Here is a 9,487-nt window from a genome sequence, read left to right as displayed (position 1 = left end):
GAGCCCTCTACAAGGTTTGATCATGTCAAGTGTCACTTCTTTCCCTTTCCTCATTCTCTGAATTGGCAGCACCCTGCCCACTCTTCCTCCCCTGCCCTCCCATCACCATCAATTTGTCCACAGATCTCCCTCTCTCTCTCTGTCTCTCTGTCACACCCACACCCACACACATACTCACATACACACCAGAATTATGTCAAATCCTTGAGGGCTGAGGTTGGGACTGACTCCCTTTGGTCTTTGTAACCCAAATTCTCCGCATGTAGTAGTCTATTTCCTGGGCAGGACATCAAGAGGACCAAGAAGGAAGATGATGGTCTTGAAATTTCACAGAAAAGCAGGCAAGAGTGAAGAGGAGTTCTAAAGAAAGGCAAAATTTCAGTAAAATCCTCTTTACCTTCTACACCTCAAAATAAAGGCATTATACAATTGATACAAAAAATCTACAACTAGTTCCACAATATAAGAAGACAATTCCTCCTGTATATAGCAAAATTCTAAGAAATTCACATCATAGAAGTTTAATATTTAGAGATTTTACTCAGAACTCTTCCTTAATAGACTTGAGACTGAAGTCCCAATGATATAGATACACCAGTCAGTGACTGGACCCAAATAGAAATACTGCCATGCACTCGGGGACACATGGCAACCAGTGGCAGATAAGACATCAGAACTCAGGGACATATACCGTGTTTCCCCGATAATTAGACACTGTCTTATTAATTTTTTTTGGAAAGAAAAACACCAGAGGGCTTATTTTCAGGGGAGGGCTTATGTTGTCCTGCCTCAGCTCTCCTCCGCAGCACTGCTCTCAATGGCTCCAGCAAGCAAATCACTGGGGAAGAACAGGATGACGTGCTCACTGCTGCAGCTCTGATTGGATGCAGCTCAGAGCGCAGCGTGCGTTTGGGGGGGGGGGGGTGGTGCATACAGAGGGTACCGTAATGTAGCGTGTAGCACAGGGGATCACCTTCACTACAGTAGCAATCTCAATAGGGCTGATTTTCGGGGGAGGGCTTATTTTAGAGGAATCTTACACAGTAAGGGGAGGGCTTATTTTCTGGATAGGTCTTATTATCGGGGAAACACGGGTAGCAACCAGTGGAGATATAAGACATCTGCACCCACTGCTGCTGCCCCTCTCACCACTCGAATTTCAAAGCAGTCCTTTCTCACTAGAAAGTTGCCAAGAGGGGCACCTAGGTGGTGCAGTGAATAAAGCACCAGCCCTGGAGTCAGGAGGACCCGAGTTCAAATGCCGCCTCACACACTTAACACAAAAACTAGCCTTGTGACCTTGGGCAAGTTACATAACCCCGTTGCCTTCTCTTCCCCCCTCCAAAAAAGAAAAAAAAAAAGAACACACCTGAGCTCCATACAAGTTATAATGACTGACCTTGAAGACAGAATGAATAGAAATAAAAAGAATTATCAGAAACTTTTCTAGACAATTATATGCCTACAAAGCTGAACAATGAAAAGTAATGGAGCATTATCTGCAAAATTCCCAGATTAACAGAAATTGAAATAGACATCCTAAGCCTTCCATTTTCAGAAAATAAAACTGAAGTTGTAAAGAAATTACCAAAGGTGGGGGAGGAGAGGGAATAGATGGGAAGGTAAACCCTGCTGGCAATGGATTTTGAATTCTATCCAACTTTTAATGAAATGCCTGCAGCACACAGATGACCCTCCCAAAGGTGGAGAAGAAGGACCTTTGGAGAATAGAAGAGGGGAGTCCTGCAGAACTTTCCCTTTCCCTTCTGTTAATTTTGTTATTGGGTCTGCTTTGTTTCAGATTCAAATCAAGCCTTCCAGCAGGAAGTTATCCCTACGAGTTTTCTTTTCCCTTTCCCGACTACTTGCTCTAAAGGGAAGGGTTAAGTGGAGTGGGGAGGAGAGGGGAGGAGAGGAGAGGAGAGGAGAATTTTTCTCATCGGGGAGCGTAGAGCTTAAACTTTAGCTAGCCTTGCACAACCAACTGGGGTATTCCGGAATGTTAACTAACCCTGGGAGGAACTCGGGGTTGAAATATGTAAATCAAACGCTACCCAGCAGGCAGTGCAATACAGGCAGCCCGGGATAGTTTTGTGGCCTGGAGAAAAGGCTGAATTTTAGGAGGCATTCTCTCCTACTGGGTTTGTTTTTGTTTTGTTTTTCCTTTCTGAAACACTCGGCTATGAGAGCGCTTACAGAGAAGGAGGGTGGCGATTTTCCAGCTTATGGAGCGCAGGACAAAGCCACGCGTGGGGGTGGATTTTTATGTCGACATGTACTAAATAGGACTGAAAAAAGGTGGTTTGAAATTAGACTGGTTGTGTTTTTGTTTAAGGTGAGATATTTTTGTTTATGTACATTGTGGGAAATGCTGTTATAAGATGAATTTTAAATCCTTTTTAGGAAGTTTGCTTAAGTCTTATTATTTGGTTGTTTTTTTTTAATGCTCTTTGATATTAACGTGTCTAATCTTATTTACGACATTCTTGAGTTATCTGTTAAGGGTTTTCATCTGTATTGGGGCTTTGATTTTTTTTTTCATCTCGCTAAACCTTATTTGGGTATTAAGTTAATTAGTACTTTTTAAAATTAAGGAATTGACCTTTTTTTAAAAAAAATTTAAACATTAATGGATGTTTTTTTCAGAAACTCTAGATTCTGCGACTGGGTTGGGTTTTCTTTTCCATCTTCTTACTAAGTGCCTAATACTTGTCAATAATTAATTCTTGGATTTTAATTACTGTCTATATAGATTTTTCTTTTTAAATTTTTATAATTTCCTTTGGCAAATTGCTCCTGAAAGAAAAAACTCCACCCCCTTCCCACCCTCCATTATCTGGGCTAACAATAAGACCTAGGCAAATAACTGTATTAACCCAATGAAAACTGGCCAAAAGTGAGGCAATCAAATGAAAAAACAAATGGATAGAGCTGGAGCAGAGTTATATGTAGATAGTGTTGTCATTTTTGGGGGGTTGTGTCCCACTCTCGATGACCCCCAATTGGGGTTTTCTTGGCAGGGATACTGGAATGGTTTGCCATTGCCTTCTTTGGTTCATTTTACAGATGAGGAAAATGAGGCCAACAAGGTTAAGTGACTCCAGGGTCACACAGTAAGTATCTGAGGTCAAATTTGAACTCATGAAGATGAAATCTTCCTGACTCTAGGCTTGGTGTTCTACTATACCACCCAGCTGCCACTATATATAAATTACTGGTGTCCATTGAAAGGATAATGAATCTTTTATAACTTTATCAGGTCATAATTATTTGGATCTTTTTTTATCTTGTAAATATAAGAGATTAACTACATTATATGTGTATGGATCTTAAGTTTATGTTACCTATTATGTTTTATTGTTACCTAATCAGAAGGAAGATTCTGATGGGAATCATGATGATGTGATAACCACTGTGTATGTCTTTAAAATGTTAATTTAGAATAAAGTAAAACAATTTGGTTGTTTGCTCAGAAATTCAGTGCAACCTTTGGCCAGAGTACCTGGCTATATACGGGAATGACTAGTCACTAGATGGAAGAAGAGTTTAGCAACGAGACAATTGCACCTTAGTATGGGTCCCAGTTCTGTTTATGTTCCAGAAAAGAATAGAGCAATTTGTTAATTAATTAATCAGATCATCAATTTTACAAGCAGTAAATAGTAACAAGGCAAAGTGTATTCTGTCCTTTTTTATGGTCTCGGTCTGAATTTTTTTTTTTTAATGAGAGGGATCCTTGATCTTAATTGAAGCCTCATGGTTTATTCACAGCACCAAGTTAAATTGTACCTCTGAAAAGGGCCTGAAGATTTAGCTTTGGAGACAAGTGCCACCAATGGGGGGAGGGGAAAGGGGGCACTTAATGAAACATTCCTCCATGCCCCTTGCTACTGTAGCTCATTAAGGGCACGGATCATCCTTGCTTTGCTTTGTGCTCCTATCACTTTGCACAGTATCTGGAACTCAATCCATACTTGTTGACTGAGTGAAGATAACCATAACTTGAGGAAGATTGCTGATCCAAGGCTATTTTAAAGAGATGTGTAAAGTCAAGAAGAGTAATGATGAGTAGATGAGTAACCTAACTGTTCACAGACTAGGACCAGACTTTGTAATTATAGATCGGAAGAACCTGATAGTCACATCAAAGACTGTGGTTTACTTTTAAAATTGATACTTTGCTTTTGAAACAACCAGAGCTGGCAAACCAAACCAAACAAACAAAAAAGATGGTTTGCTAGCATCTGGCCCATGAGAGGAACAGAGTACACAGCTACAAAGTGATTGTGGGAGCTTTGGGAAGCCGAGCAAAGTTTGTGTGGTCCAGTCTAAAAGTCATGTGGAAGTATCAGAACATCATGAGAAAATTAATGGACACAATTAAGTGGAGCAGAAAAATATACATTGTACACATCACCAGAGAAAGACAGTACAGGTAATATAAAATAATAAAAGGATTTGTTCTGTGAAGTTTGGATTCAGTCAGAGGGCCACACTTGAAGACCTAGAGAGTTACATGTGCCTTCAAGGCCGCAGGTTCCTGTGATAGTAATGGAATGTGGAGATTCCCCTGTATTGGGCTTGGTTTTCAAATTGATTGTATTAAAACCCAGAGCTTGTTAATCCCACCTGTGGGATGGACTTTTTGATGTGAAAAGAAAGTCCTGACTGGGAGGAGCTGGTGACGTAGATTTGGAGAGACACTAGAGAGAGGCGGAAGTTTCTTTTTGGAAGCAGCACCTCGTGGAGAGAGACTAAGAGATTGCTGGTGGCCGCTTTGAATTGCCCTGGACTTTTGAGACCTGCCCCCTGAGCTGCCAAGGACTGAGGAGACATGGCTGTTTTGCTGGTACTTTGTCTGTCTGTTTTGATGTTGTTTTGCCAGATTTGTCCACTGGTGAAAGACTGTCCTGTTGAAGAAGTCCTGGAACCTGGCATTTGGTTAAGAAGGCCTGAGACTGTCCTGCAGACAGAGAGTGAATACTGTCCACTGGTGAGGGACAGTACTGAGAGTGAATACTGTCCACTGGTGAGGGACAGTACTGTTGTTGCAGGGGTCTGGAGACTGTCCGGCAGACAGAATGAATACTGTCCACTGGTGAAGGACAGTGCTGTTGTTGCAGGGGTCTGGGAGCCTTTCTGTTGGTTCAGAAGCCCTGAAGAAGGATTTTCTTGTTGTATGTTTACAGAAATCCTGGGAGAGGGCTTTGCTAATGTGTTCAGGGGTTCTAGGACTGTTCTACAGACAGAGGATAAATTCATGAAGGGACTGGCAATGTATCTTATGGCCTTGCTAAGCCTTGTCTCTCCAGGAACTAAGATTGCTGAGAACTTGCCTCGTGTCAAGATGAAGAAAAGACCTCCATTTGGGTATTAAGTGCTGTGTTTAAACTTGATGTAACTCTGGGGTAGATTCAATTGTGATCCAGGGGTGGGGAACTTTTGACCTTTTTGTGTTCTATGGTTGAGCAAATGAATGTATTTTACTTATGTTTGGAAACTAATCTCCATTTGAGAAGAGGGGCTTTGTGGTGGACTTAATTAAGGTATAGCCTAGGGGTGGAGAAGTATTTGGAACAGAGACTTTGTAATTGATTGAATGATTGGAAAGTCCTGGGGTGGGGTAGGCCTTGGAGATGATTTAATCACACTTAGTAAATGCTGTATTTTGAATGATGTCATGTTTTGATCTTCTCTGTTCTGGGTTTGTTACTGAATAAAATAGAGAGCACCTATGCTGGTATTTTGAACCTGGGAAGTTGCCTTTGCTTGGTATTACATTACAGTTCCCCACCCCTGAATTTTACTAGACAATTATATATAAATATAATTTTTAAACTATTTATAACAGCAGGGTATAACCACTCTAATTTATTTCTTCTTTTAACCAAAATGTGATTGTTTATTCTTTATAAGGTTATTGTAGATATCACTTTATTATTTTATGTCTTATTGGTTAGAGAAAGGTATTGACCAGATATATTTTTAAATTTATTTTTTCTTTTTCCTACTGATATAAAATTGTTATAAGACTTTAGAAATAAAAAATACTGACATTTTAAAAATCATATAAAATAATTATTAAAATATTTAGAAATACTGATCAAAGAAAAAAATCTGTTCTTATCAGTTTGTTATCTATTCCTTTCTGTTAGATTATATATAACCACTTAGGGGTTAAAACAGTATGTAAATTTTGGACTAAGAAGGACAATTGGGGTGGGTAGGTGGCACAGTGAACAGAGCACTGGCCCTGGAGTCAGGAGGACCTGAGTTCAAATCTGGCTTCAGACACTTAACACTTACTAGCTGTGTGATCTTGGGCAAGTCACTTAACCCCAATTACCCCTACGAAAAGGAAAAAAAAAAAAGAACAACCACCAATGGGATTTTATCTACATGGATCAAAGATAAACCACAGACTCCTGAGGGAGTGAAATGAAGAGTTTTAACTACAGCACCTTTTACCAGATTTGTAGACAATGGCCTGCTGACAGCTTGGATCAGCAGAGGGTATACATTTTCTCTTTTCTATGGCCTCAGTTTCCAAAATATTTATAAGGATGGTTCTTTCACCTGGTTTACTGATTGGAGTTTGATATACCCACCATATTGGACTTCTTCACATTAGATGACTTGAAAAGATTCATCCAGGAATAAACACTCTGCAGCTGATACTGGGGCAGACCAATACAGTCCCTCAAATTGTATACTGTCACACCACCACTCATCCAATATGTATGTTGTCACACCACCCTCATCCAATGGCATTTTAAATCAGTTATCTAAAGCTGATTAATTTAATGGTAATGGGTTATGAAGGAGAAAGGCATTTTTCCTACACCTAATGATTTGAGGAAAAGAACATGACAGATGTTATTGTCAATGAAATGATGACCATTGAGAATTGCTACTCCATCTTCAAAATTGCCAGGGGAAGCAAAAGATCAAAGTACCAAATGGGATCCATCCTCATGGCTGGCATGGAGAGGATTTTGAAGTGTGTAGAAATGCACTGGGCATACTAGATCTCGAACTATATTATAAGGTTATATTATCAAAACTATCTGGTACTGGCTAAGAAATAGAAAGATGAGTGAAACAAAGTAGACATATGCTACACAATAGCAAATGGTTATAGTAAACTTGTGTTTTTTATACAAGTAAATAATTAGAGAAATATTAATTCTTCATAGGTAGGCAGAGTCAATACAATAAAATTGACAACTTTACCCTAACTAATCTATTTATTCAATTCCATCCCAATCAAATTATCAAAAAATTATTTTACTGAACTAGGAAAAAAATAATAAGAAAATTCATTTGGAAGAACAAAAGGTCAAGAATATCAAAGAAAGTAATGAAAAAGAATATAAAGGGGTTTGCAGTATTAGATATTTAATTATGCTATGAAACAGTAATTATCAAAACTATCTCTTACTGGCTAAGAAATAGAAAAGTAGATCAGTGGAATAGAGTAGATAGACATTACACTGCAGCAAATGATTATAGTAACTTTGTATTTGACAAATGTAAAGATTTAAACTTTGGGGATAAGAATTCATTATTTGGTAAAAAAAAAAATTGTTTAGAAAGCAGTCTGGCATTGGTCATGGACTAATATCTTACATCATTTACCAAGACAAGGTCAAAATGGATACATGACCTAGATATAAAGGTAAATAGGATAAGAAAATTAGAAGAACATGGAACACATTATTAGTCAGACTTATGGAAAGGACAAGAATTTATGAATAACAAGAGATAGAGTGAGCATTGTGAGGTATAAAATGGAAAAGGTTTTGCACAAATAAAACCAATGTAACAAAGATAAGATTGTGAAAAAATTTGTGAAAAATTGTGAAAAAAATTTACAAGGGGGAGAGAGAAAGAGGGAGAGGGGGGGAAATTTGGAACTCAAAAGTTTGTGGACCTGAATGTTGCAAACTAAAAATTAATTTAAAAAATTTTTATAGATAGCTTCTCAGAAAAAAGGTCTCATGTCTCAAATATATAGAATTTTGCCAAATTTATAAGAATATGAGTCATTCCCCAATTGATAAATGCTCAAAGGATATGAACAGGCAATTTTTCAATGAAGAAATCAAATCTATATATAGTCATATAAAACAAATGCTGTAGATCATTACTGATTAGATAAATGCAAATTAAAACAATTTTGAGCTATCAAAAACTTGCATGAAATAGCAAACAGTAAAATTAGCAGAACCAAGTGACTTTTACATAGTAACAGCAATATTGTTCTAAGAACAACTTTGAATGACTAAGTCATTTTGAGTATTATAAATACTAGAATCAGCTACAAAGGACCTGTGAAGGAAGATGCTATCCACATCCAGAGAAAGAACTGTTAAATAGAAGTATGTGTAGTATAGTTTTACATATACATGTATATATATGTTTTATAGATATATGTATACATACATATATGTATGTATTTGTGTCTAATGATAACTTCTAGGATGGGGTGAGGAGGAAGAAAATAAAAAAGTTCACAGCAGAGAACAAAAGAAAACTTAGAATGGAGCACAGGAAAACAAGGCAGCTTTGAAAACTATGTACAGTATTTATTACATGGTTTTTCAAAAAAAGGAAGTAGCATGAAATAGAAATTTATGGTTTTATATTGAATCCTTTATGTTGTGCAGAGTACATGGAAATGCTCTCTCTTTTTTTGTCTTTTTGTATTTAAGTACAAAATGAATAAAAAAAAATTTTTAAATGCATTGGGCAGCTAGGTGGTACAGTGGATAGAGTGCCTGACCTAGAGTCAGGAAGGCAGAAATTCATCTTTTACCAATTTTTTGTCTTGGAGTGAGTTTAAATTCCAGACATTTCTCCCAGTCTCCCCCCACCTACTCTATAAAGAAGAGAAAAAAGAGAGGAAAAGAAGAGAAAACATCAGCAAAACAAAATGATACAACAAACATATTAAACATGGTACCAGTAGTTTAACGGCAGGAAGGTAACACACTGGATAAAACATGGGGCCAGAAGTCAGGAAGACCTATCTTCCTGAGTTCAAATGTGGCCTCAGAAACTTACTAGCTGTGTGACCCTGGACAAGTCACTTAACCCTTTTGGCCTCAGTTTCATCATCTGTAAAACAAGCTGGAGAAAGAAATGGTAAACCACTCTACTATCTTTGCCAAGAAAACCCCAAATGGGGTCAATCAAGAGTCTGACACCATCAAGCAACAACAGAAATACACTGACTGAGAACTCTGGAGGGGTGGGACCTGTCCATGAGCTCATCCTGCCCAGCCCAGAGCTTCAGCTGAGGTATTCTCAGCTCATGAAAATTCCTGGTGCACAATGTCATTATATCACAAGACTAAGGCAATAAAATGAATATTTATTGTTCACATTTTTTAATGATATGCTTATTTTCATATATTAACTGAGAATTGGTTTTATTTGATTACATGCATTGCAGAATTTATTTTTACTGTGTGTGTGTGTGTGT

The 9,487-nt window shown here is 37.9% G+C and overlaps 1 long non-coding RNA gene across 1 annotated transcript; it reads left to right on the top strand.

The window, feature by feature from the left end:
* The first annotated feature begins 1,895 nt into the window (after positions 1–1,895).
* On the top strand, positions 1,896–5,750 carry LOC138145829 (uncharacterized). The gene is made up of 2 exons (XR_011164323.1): positions 1,896–2,335; positions 3,067–5,750. It is a non-coding gene; the product is annotated as an uncharacterized lncRNA (long non-coding RNA).
* Positions 5,751–9,487: the final 3,737 nt, after the last annotated feature.

This window comes from Petaurus breviceps, unplaced genomic scaffold (genome assembly GCF_028583685.1).
Source record: "Petaurus breviceps papuanus isolate PSGF00001 unplaced genomic scaffold, PetGlider_PUasm1.0 90750, whole genome shotgun sequence".
NCBI lineage: Eukaryota > Metazoa > Chordata > Mammalia > Diprotodontia > Petauridae > Petaurus > Petaurus breviceps.
The sequence above is the reverse complement of the archived record's forward strand: the minus strand, read 5'-3'. Positions and strand labels throughout refer to the sequence as shown.